Source organism: Rhinolophus sinicus, chromosome 18, assembly GCF_057876585.1.
Source record: "Rhinolophus sinicus isolate RSI-liver-muscle chromosome 18, RSI-T2T, whole genome shotgun sequence".
NCBI classification, from domain to species: Eukaryota; Metazoa; Chordata; class Mammalia; order Chiroptera; family Rhinolophidae; genus Rhinolophus; species Rhinolophus sinicus.
In genome coordinates this window covers 59,039,180-59,055,337 of record NC_142518.1, presented here as the reverse complement: position 1 = coordinate 59,055,337, position 16,158 = coordinate 59,039,180, and positions in this window count along the sequence as shown.

Sequence of the window (16,158 nt, the reverse complement as noted above, 5' to 3'; positions counted from 1 at the left end):
CAATAATACACAAATGATAAAGAGAAAAGAATCAAAATATACCATTACAAAAAAAGTCATCAATTCTCAAAGACAGCGATACAGGAAAAAGGGAACAAAGGACCTAGAAAAATAGTCATAAAATGAAGCAATTAACAAAATGGTGATAGTAAGTCCTTTACCTATCAAAAATTGCATTAAATGTAAATGGTTTAAATTCAACAATTAAAACATATAGAGTGGCTGAAAGGATAAAAGAAAAATAAACTATATGCTGCCTACAAAAGACTTACTTAAATTTTAAAGACACTAATAGCCTGAAAGTGAAAGGATGAAAAAAGATATTCCATGCTAATGAAAACCAAAAGAGAGCAGAGGTATTTATACTGATATCAGACAAAAATATTAAGTCAAAACCTGTAACAAGAGACAAAGGAACTTACTATATAATGGTAAAAGGGTCAATTCTTCAGGAGTATGTAACATTTGTAAACATATGTGGACCCAATATTGGAGAACCTAAATATATGGAATAATTATTAATAAATTAGTTGATAGAAATATACAGTAATGTAATAATAGTAGAGGACTTCAATACACCACTTTTAACAATGGATACATCACAGAGACAAAAAAATCAATCTGGAAATGATGGGCATAAATAATACTTTAGACTGAATAGACCTAACAGACATAAACAGAATATTTTACCCCACAGCTGTAGAAAACAAAACAAAACGTTCTCTCAAACACACATGGAATATTCCCCAGGATAAACCACATGACATGTCACAAACCAAGGCTTGGTAAATTTAAGAACATTGAAATCCTGCCAATTATTTTTTCTAAACACGATGATATAAAATGAGAACACAATAATAGGAGGAAAACTGGAAAATTCACAAATATGTGGTGATGATACAACATGTTCCTGAATAACCAACAAGTCAAAAATAAATCAAAAGGGAAATCAAGAAATATCTTGTAGCAAATGATAATGGAAGCACAATATATCAAAACCTATGGGATGCTACAAAAGCAGTTCTAAGAAGGAAGCATATTGTAATAAATGTCTACTTTAAGAAACAAGAAATGTCAAAAACAACCTAACTTCTCAACTCAAGGAAAAAGAAAAAGAACAAACTAAGCCCAAAGTGAGAAAAGGAAGAAAATAACAGACCAGAGCAGAAGTATATGAAATAAAGACCAAAAAAGGTAAAAGAAAAAACAAAATAAACAACAACAAAAAAGGTGAAATGATATATCTGATAAGGGGTTAATATCACAAATTTATAAAAAACTCACTCAACTCAACTCCAAAAAAACATACAACCCAATTAAAAAATGGGCAGAGGACATGAAGAGAGATTTTTCTAAAAAGGACATACAGATAGCAAACAGACATATGAAGAAATGCTCAACCTCACTAACCTTCAGAGAAATGCAAATAAAAACCACAATGAGATACCACCTCACCCCAGTCAAAATGGCTATCATCAATAAATCAACAAACAACAAGTGCTGGCGTGGATGTGGAGAAAAGGGAACGCTGGTGCACTGTTGGTGGGAATGCAGATTGGTGCAGCCACTATGGAAAACAGTATGGAGGTATCTCAAAAATCTGAAAATGGAACTACCTTATGATCCAGCAATCCCACTCCTAGGTATCTATCCGGAGAAATCCAAAACTCCAATTCAAAAATCTTTATGCACTCCTATGTTTATTGCAGCACTATACACAATAGCCAAGACATGGAAACAACCGAAATGCCCATCAGTAGATGACTGGATTAAGAAACTGTGGTACATTTATACAATGGAGTATTATGCAGCCATAAAGAAGAAAGAAATCTTACCATTTGCAACAACATGGATGGACCTAGAGAACATTATGTTAAGTGAAATAAGTCAGACGGAGAAAGACAAATACCATATGATCTCACTTATATGCGGAATCTAAAGAAAAGAATAAGTGAATGAACTAATCAGAGACAGTTTTGGAAACATGGAGGAAAAACTGAGGGTTGCTAGAGGGGCGGGGGGGTGGGGATAAGGGGAAGGTGAAAGGTTTAGAAAATAGTCGGTAACCACAAGATGGCCACGGGGTTTTGAAAATTAATTTGGGGAACGTACAGAGGGATAGTGGATGGGGGGAGGAGGGTTCACACTGTGAGGGATATAAATGATAAACGTCTAAGTTTTGCTTTGTCTTGTGCACCTGAAACTAATAAAGAAAATTAAAAAATTAAAAAAAGGTGAAATGGCTGTTTGTTTGTTTGTTTTTTTAAGATAAAATTGAAAAATCTTTAGTTAAACTATCACAGGGGAAAAAAAAGAGAAAACTCACATAAAATCAGAAATGAAAGAGAAGAACTTTGCACCTGATACCACATAAGAACAAAGGATGATGAGAGGCTACTATGAAGAAGTATACACCAACAAAATGGAAAATATATAAGAAAAAGATAAATTTCTGGAAAGAAAACTAAACAAGACTGAATAATGAAGGAATAGAAAATCTGAACAGACAAATAATGGGTAAAGAGATCAGTAATCAAAACCTTCTTGGCAGAAAAAGTCCAGGACCAGATGGCTTCACTGGTGAATTCTACCAACTATTTAAAGAATTGATGTTAATCCTTCTCAAACTCTTCCAAAAAATTGAAGAGAAGGGAAAACTCCCAAACTCATTTTATGAAGTCAGCATTACCCTGATACCAAAGCCAGATAAGAACACTATAAGAAAAGAAAATTATAGACCAATACCTCTAATGAATATAGATGCAGAAACTCTCAACAATATAACAGCAAACTTAATTTACAAGCACGTTAAAAGGATCATTCATGATGACCAAGTGGAATTTATCCTAGGGATGCTAAGATATTTCAATGTCAAATATATGCAAATTAATAAATGTTATATGCCACATTAATAGAATGAGAGATAAAAATCATATGATTATCTCAATAGATACAGAATAGACATTTGACAGAATAAAACATCCTTTCATGATAAAATACCCAATAAATTGGGTATAAAATAAATGTTCCTCATCACAAGGCCACAAATGAAAAGCCCACAGCCACCATCACACTCTATGGTGAAAAGTTAAAAGTTTTTTTCTAAAGTCAGGGAACAATACAAAGAGCCTACTCTCACCACTTCTATTCAACATGGTACTGGAGGTCTTTGCTATATAGCAATCAGGAAACGAAAAGAAATAAGTCATCCGTATTGGAAAAGAAGAAGTAAAAGTATCTCTGTAGATAACATAATCTTACATATAGAAAACTCTAAATGCTTCACGAAAAAACTGTTAGAATTAATAAATGAATTCAGTAAAGTTGCAGAATACAAAATCAACATACAGAAATCAGATGCATTTCTATACACTAACAATGAACTATCTAAAAGAGAAATTAGAAAAGCAACCCCATTTACAATAGCATCAAAACAATAAAATACTTTGAAATGAATTTAACCAACGGAGTGAAAAACGTGTACAAGTAAAACCATAAGACATTGATGAAAAAGATTGAAGAAGGCACTCATAAATAGAAAGATATCCTGTGATTTTGGATTGGAAAAATTAATATTGTGAAAATGTTCATACTGCCCAAATCATTCTACAGATTTAATGCAACCCCAATCAAAATTACAATGGTGTTTTTCACAGAAATAGGATAAACATCCCAAAAGTTTATATGGAACCACAAAAGAACCCAAATAGCCAAAGCAAACCTGAGAAAAAACATCAAAGCTGGAGGCACCATACTACCTGATCCCAAGCTCTATTACAAACCTACGGAAATCAAAACATTATGATTCTGGCTTTAAAAGAGACACATATACCAATGAAATAGATACTCCAGACATAAATCCACATGTATACAGTCAACTAAATTTTGACAAGGGTGCCAAGAACACACAATGTGTAAAGAATAGTCTCTTCATTGAATGATATTGGGAAAACTATATATCCGCATGCAAAAAAATGAATCTGGACCCCTAGCTACACCACTCATGAAATTTGATTTGAAATGAATCAACGGCTTAAATGTAAGACCTGAAATGGGAAAACTCCTTGAAGAAAACATACTGAAAAAGATCCTTAACATTGGTCTTGGCAATGATTTTTCAGATAAGACACCAAAAGCACAGGCAACAAAAACAAAAACAAACAAGTGGGACTACATTAAAATAAAGACTTTGTGTGCAATAAAGAAAAATCAATAAATTAAAAAGGCAGCCTACAGAGTGGGAGAAAATATTTACAAACCATATATTTGGTAAGGTGTTAATAGGCAAAATATATAAAGATCTCTTACAACTCAATAGCAAAAAAGCAAATAGGCCAATTCAAAATGGGCAAAGTACCTGAATAGACATTTTTCCAAAGAAGTCACACCAATGGCCAATAGGTACATGAAAAGGTACTCAGCATCACTAAATGCCACGGAAATGCAAATCAAAACCACAATGTGGTATCACCTCATACCTGTTAGTACAACTATTATCAAAAACACAAGAAATAACAAGTGTTGTAGACGATGTGGAGAAAAAGGCAACCCATATATGCTATTGGCAGAAATGTGAAAATCACATAGCCATTATGGAAAACAGTATGGCTGCTCCTGAAAAAAATTATACTTTGAACTATCATATCATCCAGGAATCCAAATCCTGGGTATATATACAAAAGAACTGAAATCAGTATCATGGAAAGATAACTGCATATCCATGTTCATTTTAGCATTATTCACAATAGCCAAGATATCAAAACAACCTAAATGTCCTTCAGTAAATGAATAAAGAAATTGTGAGATATGTTCCATGTATGTATATGTGTGTGTATATATATATATATACATATATATATATATATATATATATATATATATATATATATATGTATGTATATGTATATGTATATGTATATGTATATGTATATGTATATGTATATGTATGTATATAGTGCCAAAAAATGTATACAAGTGGACACTTTGGTCAATGTAGTTCAATGAGTAATTCACCATAATCAGAAGTGTCTGGATGCTGATGATCACCACTTTAAGCACCTCTTGTAATTGCAGAAGTCAAAGGTGACTTGTATTCATCTTTTGTTATTGGTATATATTAAGTATTACAATTTTAATACAGTTTTCCATTCTTAAAATGTGTATACATTTTTTGGCACCCTCTGTACACACACACACACACACACACACACACACATACACAAACATACATACAGTGGAATGTTATTCAGCCATAAAAAGAAAAAAATCTTGCCAATTGTGAGAACATGGATGAATCTGGAGGGTATCCTGCTAAGTAAATAAGCCAAAAAGTGATAGAAAAATACTGTATGGTATCACTTACATGTGTAATATTTTTTAGAAAAGGCAATTTCATAGAAACAGCAAATAGAATGGTGATTGCCAGGGCCAGGGGATGGTGGTGAGTGAAATGGGGTGATGTAAGTCAAAGACCAAAAATTTTCAGTTATCTTGATCAGGATAATCTTTCTACAATATATATGTATGAGGTGTGATCAAACAATATGGAATGTTTAAATAAAAAATTATTACAGTAAAGACACATTGCCATTAATCCTCCTGAAAATACTCCCCCTTGCTTCCAACACCTTTATCCCATCAAGCCTGTCACTTTCTGAAGCAGTTCTGGAAGTCTTTTTTCATATATTTAGTTGCACTCTCATGGCTGACTCGATGTCCTGAATCATTTTGACTTTGAGGAAGAGCCAGAAGTCACACGGTGCCAGGTCCGCTGAATAGGTGGATGAGGACATGCCACCATGTTTTTATTTGACAGAAATTGCTGTATACCAGATGCGATGTGTGACATGGAGCATTGTCATGATGGAAGATGATTTATGGCACACTTTAAAACACACCTTCTCTCAAACATAGCTCACACCCGACTGACTGCACTGAACAAGTTGAAACTTGTCACAAACTGTTACTAAGGTTCGATGCTGCCACTTCCCATATTGAAGATCCTTGTCTTTCCATTGGATGATACTCAGCAACAGCATCCACCATATACATTGATCACAACAGAAATGCTCTGTGTCACACATCGCTTCTGGTACGGCCATTTTTGTCAAATGAAAACATTATCCTCATCCACCTTACTCTGGTACCATGCGACTTCTGGCTTTTCCCCAAAGTCAAAATGAACATGAAAAGTAAATGTTTTGAATTGGTTCAGGACATCAAGACAGCCACGACAATGCAACTAAAGACACTCACGAAAGAGGACTTCCAAAACTGCTTCAGAAAGCGGCAAGAATGATGGGATAAGTGTGTTTGAAGTGAGGGGGAGTACTTTGAGGAGGATTAATGGCAATGTGTCTTTTACTGTAATATTCTTTTTTATTTCAACATTCACCATGTGTTTTGATCACACCTCATATATCAAACCATCAGGTTGCACATTTTAAGTATATCCATGCAATTATATTAGTCAATTATTCCTCAATGAACTTTTAAAAAAGAGGTGATACCAGCATAAGGATAGATCTGTGGAACAAAAATTAGAGTCCAGCAATAAAACCTCACATTTACTGTCAATTTATTTCGATCCTGGTGCCAAGACAATTTAATAGGGGAAATAATAGTCTTTTCAACATATAGTTCTTGAATAACTGTATAACCACATTCAAAATAATTCCCATGGACCTTCATGTCATACTATAAATGAAATTAACTCAAAATGGATTAAACAACTAAATATAAAATCTAGAACTCTTAAAATAAAACAGTTGTAAATGTTCATGAGTTTGCATTAAGGCAATAGTTTCTTAGGACACCAAAAGCACAAGTGACAAAAAATATATATATAGTGTAAACTTTGCCAAAATTAAAAGCTTTTTTTCCAAAAGACAACATCATGAAAATGAAAAGACAACACATGGAAAGGAAGAAATATATTTCGACTGCATATTTCACAAGTGACTTGTGTTCAGAATATATAAAGAATTTCTGGAGCTTCAGGACACAAGTATGCCCCAAACCTAAAGCCAACTCTGCAAGAACCATGGGGTAGAGGCCTCTCCTCATCTTCCAATAAAGCTGATGGAAACAAACAAACAAGCTCTCACAACATAACAATGAAAGAAACAGTCCAATTCAAAAATGTCAAAAGATTTGAATAGACATTTCTCCAAAGAATATATACACATGGTAAATAAGTATGAGCAAAGATGCTCCACATCAGTAGTCATTAGGATAATGCAAATGAAAATCACAATGATCTATCACTTCACATCCAGTAGAGTGGCTATAATTAAAAAGATGGATACTGACAAGTGCTGACAAGGATGGAAAAAATTGGAACCCTCACACATTGGTGTTAGAAATGTAAAATGGTGCAGGCTCTTAGAAAAACATTTTGGCAGTTCCTCAAAAAGTTAAGAATTTAGTTGCCAAAGTACACAGCAATTCCAGTTAAATACCCAGGAAAATGAACATATGTGTCCTTACAAAAGTTATACATAAATGTTCATGCCAGCATTATTCATAACAGCCAGAAAGTGAAAACAACCTGAGTATCCAACTGATGAATGAATAAACAAAATTTTGTACATCCATTCAGTGGAATATTATTCAGCTACAGAAAAGGGAGGAAGTACTGAATACATGCTACAATATGGATGAACTTAGAAAGCATGCTAATTGATGATGTCAGTCAGAAAAGTCAACATATGTGAAAGATCCAAGATGGCAGAATAGATAAACACTGTGCCTGTGTCCTTCTGTGAACACATTAAAATTACAACTAAATTATAGAACACTCAACCTGGAGAATCATCTGAAGTCTAGCCAAATAGAAGTCCTATAACTGAAAATATAAAGAAGCAACATTGAGACTGGTAGGACAGGCAGAAAACTCCCTGTGGTGGTTGAGAATCAGGAGGGATACCTCGGAGGAAGAGATTACACACACACGCACACAGACACACACACACACACACACCGGAGGGGCAAGAGACCCCATTCCCCCACACCAGGCTCCCCAGCCTGGAGTACTGGTGCCAGGAAGAGAAGTCTCCACAATATCTGGCTGTGAAAAACAGTGGGGATTCCAACTGTTCAGGTGAGATGGAAGGCTATGGGAAACCCAGACATCCTCTTAAAGGGCCCTCTCACAGACTCACTCACTCAAAAGACTCATCTTGGGCTCCAGCAGATGGACAGTGACTCGGGGGGCCTCAGAGATATACAGGGGGCAGACTGAGGAGTATGCCGTCAGGGGTAGGACTGGATGACAGTTAGCATTTTCCCAGTTAGGGGTCCTATTCCTGTGCAGCTGGCAGGCGGGCACCATCTTTCCTATGTTGAGCCCACCCTCACAGGACAAATCTGAATCTGATTGGCCTAGTGAACTCTGCTGCTCCACCCTGTTGACTCAGATGGGACCCTGCCCCACCCATCTCATACACTGCCAAAGGCATTTTCTGCATGAACAACCAGCCCCTTCCACATTGCATTATTTCTTGGAAAACCATCAGCGTTCACAGACCCCAGGCAGATGGTGACTGGCCTCATTGTGCTCTGAGACTTTTGCTGAGTAACTCCCAGCTCAGCACTGGCACCAAACCTGAGTCTACATTAACATGGTGACCACAACTCTTCCCACTCTAGTGACTCCCTGAGACCCTGCCTCACCCAAATGGCATACCACACCAGGCTTTATCAGTGGCTGAACCTTAAGGGAGCTGGCAGGTGGCAGCAGGCCTCTGGGTGCCCTGGCTTTTCACAGTCACCCCAGGACTGGTGGCATCAGTCCTCAGTTTGCAGCATGGCATCTCCTATGTGCCTCCAGGTTCACAACAGGCAGAGAACAACTGTGGATAACTTTGTAGCTCCAACCAGGTAGTCCCTGGCCAGTTACAGGCAGTGGCTGATCTGGTCCTGCACCAGAGCCCCTCCCAAGAGGCTCCAGAACCAATATACTTTGAGGTTATTTTCAGACCACAGCAGAACACCGCCCAATTAGCCCCACAAGTAGCACACACAAAGGGTGATCTCAACAGGCACCAGAAGCCAGTGAGGCAAATCCCACTCAGTCAGCACAGCAGCCCATATGCTGTGGACATGGCCAAGCCCAACAACCAGTCAGCCTGAGGGTCAATCCCACACACTAATTTGCCAATAGCAATCAAGACTCAACTATAACAGGAGAGCACAGACAACCCACATAAGAGACATTCCTGGAGTACCTGGCTCAGGCGAGCAAGGAGACTGTGCCACTGGGCCCCACAGGACACCTACTACATAAGGCCACTTGGCTGAGACTGGGAGACATAGCTGATCTACCTAATACATAGAAACAAACAGAGAGAGACAGCCAAAATGAAGAAACAAAGAAATGTGTCCCAAATGAAAAAACAGGAGAAAAATCCAGAAAAAGAACTAAATGAAATGGAGGCAAGCAACCTATCAGATACAGAGTTCAAAACAATGGTTATACAGATGCTCAGTGATCTCAGGGAGAACTTCAACAAAGAGACAGGAAACATAAACATGGAGATAGAAAACACAAAAAATAACCAGTCAGAAATAAACTACAATAACTAAAATGAAGAATACATTAGAGGGAATCAACAGAAGATTACATAGGGCCGAGGATCAAAGTAGTGATTTAGAAGATAAGGTAGCAGAAAATAACCAATCAGAACACACATACACACACACACACACACACACACACACACACACACACAAACAGAAAGAATCCAAAAAAATGAGGAGAGTTTAAGGGGTCTTGGGACAGTATCAAGCATAGCTACATTCATATCATAGGGGTACCAGAAGGAGAAGAGAGAGAGCAAGGAATTCAATACCTATTTGAAGAAATAATGATGGAAAACTTTCCTGACCTGTTGAAAGAAATAGACATACAAGCCCTGGAAGCACAGAGAGTCCCAAACAAGATGAACCAAAACAGGCCCACACCAAGACATGTTATAATTAAAACAGCAAAGGTTAAAGACAAAGGGAGAATCCTAAAAGCAGCAAGAGAAAGGCAGCTAATAACTTATAAGGGATCACCCATAAGATTGCCAGCTGATTTCTCAACAGAAACTTTGCAGGCCAGAAGGGATTGGCACAAAATATTCAACATGATGAAAGGTAAGGACCTACAACCAAGATTACTCTATGCAGCAAAACTATCATTTAGAATTGAAGGACAGATAAAGACCTTCCCAGACAAGAATAAACTAAAGCAGTTCATCACCACCAATCCATTACTACAAAGAATGTTAAAGTGACTTCTTTACCACTGGAAAAAACAAATCATAATTATGAATAATAAAATTGCAATATCTATCAACAATTACTTTCCATGTAAATAGATTAAATCCTCCAATCAAAAGACAGAAGGGCTGAATGGGTAAGAAAACAAAACCCTTATATATGCTGCCTACAAGAGACTCATTTCAGATTGCAAGACACACACAGACTGAAAGGAAAGGAATGGAAAATATATATTTCATGGAAAAGGAAATAAATCACAAAAGCTATAGTAACAATACTTATATCAGACAAAGTAGACTTTAACAAAAAGTCTATACCAAAAGACAAAGAAGGACCCAGTAATCTCACTTCAGGGTATTTATCCAAAGAAACCCAAAACTCTACTTTGAGGGGACGTGTGCATCCATAAGTTCATTGCAGCATTGTTTACAATGGCCAAGATGTGGAGGCCTGGGTGTCTGTTGATGGCAGAATGGATAAAGAGGAGGTGGTACATATATACAATGGAATATTGCTTGGCCATGGAAGGGAATGGGTTCTTGTCATCTGTGGTGTCAAGGATGGATCTGGAGGGTATTGTGTGGAGTGGAGTATATCAGACAGAGAAAGACAGAGGCTATGTGATTTTGCTTATATATGGAATCGAAGAATAAAATTAACAACAACGAAAAAACAGAAACAAATTCACAGATACAGAAAACATTGTGATGGTTGCCAGATTTGGGGGGCCATTGAGGTGTGTGGGAAAGATGGAGAAAGGATTAAGAAGTACCTAATGGTTGTTACAAAGTAGTTATTTGGATGTAGGGTATAGCATAAAGAATATAGTCAATAATATTGTAATAATTATGTATGGTGTTCAGATGGGTACTAGATTTGTTGGGGTGATTGATGGGAGGGGTTTGAGGGCAGGGTGAAAAAGCTGAAGGGATTAAGAAGTCTAAATTGGTAGTTACAAAATAGTCATGGGAATGTAAAGTAAAGCATAGGGAATATAGTCAATGATAATGACTGTGTATCATGCCAGGTGGGTACTAGTCAGGGGGATCACTTTTTAAACTATATAAATGTCTAACCACTATTTTGTACACCTGAAATTAATATAAGATAATACTCAATTTGAGCTGTAATGGATAAATTTTAAACTGGGAATAAAGGGGAAGAGGAGCAAGAGGTCCGAATTTCCAGGTATAAGACAAATAGTTCATGGGGATGTAATGTACAGCATGGGGACTACAGTCAATAATATTGTGGTAGCATAGTACGGTGTCAGATGGTTGCTGGACTTATCATGGTGATCGTTTCTTTAGGTATATAAATGTTGAATAACTATGGTCTACCCATAAAACTAATTTAATATTTTATGTTAGGTATATTTTTAATAAAAAATCTTTAAAAAATAGAAAAGTCAACATATTATTTCATTCAATTTGTATGAAATATCTAGAATAGTGAAATGCATAGAGACATAAAGAATATTAGGTGTTGCCAGGGGATGGGGTGGGGGGATAGTGGGAGAGATAGAGAGTGACTATAGTTGATATGGAATTTCTTTTGGAGTGATGAAATTTTTCTGGAAGTAGATAATAGTAATGGTATCACTATTTTGTGAATATACTAAAATGTACTGAATTGTACACCTTAAAGTGCAGAAGTCTATATTATGTGAATTATATCTTAATAAACTTTTATAAAAATTGGTAGTTCCAGTGGGAGGTTAACATGATTTTGTGGCTTCCTCCATTGAATCCAACTTATGAACATATCATAAATGAAATTTGCAGGGTGATTGGTCACAAAATCTAGTATAAAAAATGTGAGAGTCCCCTGATGGTGATAAACATTTAAGGATAGAAAGAAATTTACATGGGAAGAGAACCCAGTACCACTGATTGGGGTTATTGTAGAGGAAAGTATACTTGAGTAATCTGCATTGTGGTGATAACAAATTACACTAAAATTCAGTGATTTAGCAATAAACGTTTATTTCTTGCACACACAAAGCCTGCTGCATGTCACACTGGCTCTCCAGAACAGCTGTCCTACATATGGTGAGTTAGGGATATAGGTCGCTTTTATTATGCAGCCCCTCCTGCTCTGCACATGCTTTCATGGTCACTGCAGCAGGGGAAGGAGGCGAAGCTGATGATTCACATGGACTTTCATTGCCTCAGCCTGAAAGCAACACATCATTTTCATTTACAGCTTATAGACAGGAAGTTATCTCTTGTCCCACCTAACTGCAGTTTTCCATATGTCAGGAAGGCAAGGAGAACCAGATGTTAGTGAACTCTGGTAGTATTTAGCACAGTGAGTTTTGTATTGTCTGTTTTTCCTTCCTCATATTTCTGGGCTGTCACTTATTTCACAACAGGAATTTCAACCCATTTGCAACTGGAGGTATCAGGGTAATAGGACATGGCACTGTAGCCTGGTACAGGTAGGAAGCAGGTTAACACCAGGTGGGTTAGGCTGTGAACATTCCCTCCTCTTTACCCCCTATAACCTGACAAAACCACTCTTGTAGCTTAGGCATCATAACTAACTGAGACAAGCTCTTTATAAAGAACAGTGCTAAGTGGGTTATTAGAAGACTCAAAAGTACTAGAAGTTTCTGTGAAGGAGCAAGTTTTCTTTGTATGGGTGTATGTTTCAGGGTGTAGGGACAGGAAAAGCATAAAGAGCTTATATTGTAACACTAGAGACTTTCTGCTTTTGAGATGTTCCCTTCCCTCTAAAATTGCCCAAAAGAGTTACAAGCTAGAGCTTGAGATTTAACTCTCATTTAGGTACATTTTACAACCCAGCATAATTTATATCTGGAGATGTAAAGTGATGGTTTTATAAAAGGAAGATTTAAAATGAAATAATTAATTAATCAGACAAAATTATTATAAAACCTGGGGAATTGTTAAGATGGGACTTGCAACATTCCAATATTCCAATCCCAATATTCTAATTTGTGTTTTGAGATAGGAAACTTGAGAAATAGAGCAGGAAAGTGGGAGAAGGAGACCAAAATATTACTATTTTAGTTGTTACAGCTAGATTAAAATGATTTACTTCATTAATAATACCTATGACTCTTCATGACTTAGACATTGGTCATATCTGTAGCCTCTCTTCATAATGCGCCCTCTTCCTACACCAATAAACACATTTTACCTTCTCACCATACAAGCTTACGCACATCCAATCTTCCTAACTGAGCTAGACTTTATGCATTCCCTTTTTTCCCTTTTTGTCTAGAATCTTCTTCCATGCACTCTATATATAATTCTTATAAAACCTTCAGGAATCTATATGATCTGTCTCCTCTGGATTATTATGAATCGCTTTGATTGTAAATGGCAGATTCCAATACAGATTAAGTTAATAAAAAACTGAAATATATTATTTTAATTTTCTTGGAAATCCTGGTTTGCAGCTGGAGTTAGGGTTAAAGAGCCCCAGACTCAAACAAAATCACTTGGTATTATCTCTTGCTCCTTCTCTCAAAATAGACTTCCTCCAGATAGTGACAAAGATGGTTGAATGCCTTCAGATATATATCTCACTAGTTTAACCAGCCCGCTGGAAAGTTTTCCTCATTAGTTCCAGGAGGAGTTTGCATGGTCCGGCCTGAGTCATAAGGCCATCCTTGTGTACAAAGGGGAGGGTACTAGTGGACATCAGTCCATTTCACAATATGAAATAGGTTTAACATAAAACATAAATATCTCTGTGTAAAATAAATCAGGAATTCTGCTCCCTAGAGAAGGGGTAGTGAAAGTAGGGCTGAACAGACAAAATCAGGAGAATCCCTCCCACTACACCATTCACCTTTTTTTTTTTTTTTTTTTAATAGAACGTGGCGTACTTTTAGCCTATCACCTTCTGCTCTGTATTGTAACTGGGTTTGCCTACCTGCTTGATCCACTCTCCCTGGGGTCAAGGTGCAGTACAGATTTCTAGTGTTCACTAAATCTACTGGAGTTTTCTCTACTTTCAGGCACAAAAGAGCATTATATTTCACTTTCCTTTGGAATTAGGCAAGAGATTGTATGCCAGTTATGGCTACTCTGTTGTTTTTTTAAAAACAAAACAACACTTCTAGTCTTTTCTTCCCCTGCCAGGCTAATGTAGAAGGGCATATATTCCAAATGGTGCAGCTTCAAGATGGCCGAACACTATCACCCTGTGCCTGGGTCATTGTACTGAGGCACAGAAATTTGGCAGTTTTCGTAGCTGCAGCATAACTCAACCTACTCTGATGAATACATTAAATTTAACCTAATTTGGGGTACAGCTGTGACAAAAATAAAATAAAACATAATGGAGACTGAAAAGATGGCTAACCATATTATACAAAACATTTAGAAAAACTGTCATCTTTGATAAATTGTAAAGCAGAACATGGCACAAATGAACTTGCAGCAAAGAAAAGAGGTTGGAAAGCAAAACAGAAAGCCAAAATGTTAGTAATGTGTTAGTTGTTATTTATTGTGCTCTCAACATACAATATTACAAGGAAAAGGGAAGTCTGGAAGTAATTGGCAACTTTCCAAGAAAAAAAAAGAAAGAAAAAGAAGTCCAGAAATTGTGGACCTTTCAGTGCTTGAAAAGGCTACTGTTTCTGGGCTCTAAACATAATAGATAAGAGTGACAAAGGTTTTGAGGAACAAATTCCCAACACAACTTTTAATCTGATTAAAATTGCCTCTGGGGAAACACAAATAAAAACCACAATGAGATATCACCTCACCCCAGTCAGAATGGCTATCATCAACAAGACAAATAGTAATAAGTGTTGGAGAGGCTGTGGAGAAAAAGGAACCCTCATACACTGTCGGTGGGAATGCAGACTGGTGCAGCTGCTATGGAAGGCAGTGTGGCGGTTCCTCAAAAAATTAAACATAGAATTACCATACGACCCAGCAATCCCTCTCCTGGGTATCTACCCAAATAATCTGAAAACATTTATACATAAAGACACGTGTGCTCCAATGTTCATTGCAGCTTTATTTACAGTGGCCAAGACATGGAAACAACCAAAATATCCTTCGATAGATGAAAGGATAAAGAAGTTGTGGTAACATATACACAATGGAATACTATTCAGCGGTAAGAAAAGATAATATAGGAACATGTGTGACAACATGGATGGATCTTGAGAGTATAATGCTAAGCGAAATAAGTCAGACAGAAAAAGCAGAGAACCATATGATTTCACTGATATGTGGTATATAAACCAAAAACAACTAAAGAACAAGACAAACAAATAAGACACAAAAACTCATAGACACAGATGATAGTTTAGTGGTTACCAGAGGGTAAGGGGGGAAGGAGGTGGTAGATGAGGGTAAGGGGGATCAAATATATGGTGATGGAAGGAGAACTGACTCTGGGTGGTGAACACACAATGGGATTTGTAGATAATGTAATACAGAATTGTACACCTGAAATCTATGTAATTTTGCTAACAATTGTCACCTCAATAAACTTTAAAAAAAAAAATAGAGGCTTTTGCAGACCCTGAAAAAAAAAAATGCCTCTGGTGAAAGTTCTAAGTTGTGGCACCCAGTAAAACCTTTTATTTGAATAAAGTAACTCAGAACAAAGATTCATTAATTGTGTGGCCTTCCAAGAGAAGACTGAAAGCCTTAAGGTAATCCACTTTACATTGAGGGAGAGAGAAGAGAGATGCAAGAAGAATATACATACATGTTTATATATATACCAGGGGTGCCAAAAAAATGTGTACAAGGGGACACTTTGGTCAACTTTGCTCAAGTGAGTAGTTTGCCATAATCAGAAGTGTCTGGATGCTGATGGTATATCTTTTGTTATCGGTATGTATTGCGTATTGAGTTTTCCTTTCTTAAAATATGTATATATTTTCTTGGATATATA